Raw genomic sequence first — 721 nt, forward strand, 5'->3', positions numbered from 1 at the left:
GATGTTGTGGTCAGGCTTCAGATATTTGATATTTTAACCTACTCACCTGCCAATGACTCATCCATCCTTGGGGGTTAAAATTTCCCCAAAGAACCTATAGCATAGAAAGATTCTAATCAGTCCATCGCACCGGTGCCAGATCTTTAATTGGTGCTGTCATTACTCTGCTCTTTCCCTGTATTCTTTTATATTCATTCTTTCCAATTGCATTTTAAATGATGATTATAGTCTCTGACATAATACATCTGCTAAAATATCTTAAAGATACTGAATCCAGATAACAATGCATTGTAATCTTCAAATCAATTATCTAATCACTTTATGCCAAAAGCTATAGAATATTAAATTGTTGAAACAATCAGTTAGCTTAGCCCTAGATTATATGTTTTCAGTAATACCATCACTGCAGAACTAGAAACAGTTAATACACGTGCAAATCTGTTTCTGCTCCTGATACTGCGGCTCATCATTCTCTGCAACACAGCGTGACGTTATGACTCAATGCTCCTGTGTGTGCGTATGAGGCTTGAGCTGTGAGGCAAAGCAAGCTAAGCATTTTTAAGGTACACCGAGGATTAATAAACTGTAGTAAGAGGTAGCAAAAAATAGAATGAAAAGTTCAAAAATAGATCATGAGCTATTATTCAGATTGATTGTTCTTGCTGGTTGTCCTTCATTGCATATACGTCATCTTCCACTGTAGTTCCAGGAGACTTTCATT

Source organism: Heterodontus francisci, chromosome 10, assembly GCF_036365525.1.
Source record: "Heterodontus francisci isolate sHetFra1 chromosome 10, sHetFra1.hap1, whole genome shotgun sequence".
NCBI lineage: Eukaryota > Metazoa > Chordata > Chondrichthyes > Heterodontiformes > Heterodontidae > Heterodontus > Heterodontus francisci.